Source organism: Penaeus monodon, chromosome 30, assembly GCF_015228065.2.
Source record: "Penaeus monodon isolate SGIC_2016 chromosome 30, NSTDA_Pmon_1, whole genome shotgun sequence".
NCBI classification, from domain to species: Eukaryota; Metazoa; Arthropoda; class Malacostraca; order Decapoda; family Penaeidae; genus Penaeus; species Penaeus monodon.
The window spans coordinates 32,129,629-32,129,866 of record NC_051415.1 but is presented as its reverse complement, the minus strand read 5'-3'; positions in this window follow the sequence as shown (position 1 = coordinate 32,129,866).

Here is a 238-nt window from a genome sequence, read left to right as displayed (position 1 = left end):
TTTCACAGCATACAAAAAAACAAACCAAAAATATTGCATGGAATGGTAATGAAAACATTGAACACAAGATACATAATGTCTCCCAACAACACTGTTAACATGTATTAAAAAAAATTGACACTCACTTCAATGGTTCTACTGACCTTGTACCCCAGTACGAGTCATATCACCACCGGTACATTGGCACTGTAAGCTGAATATTAGTATTTCACCGTAATTCTACTAATCTTGAATGTTA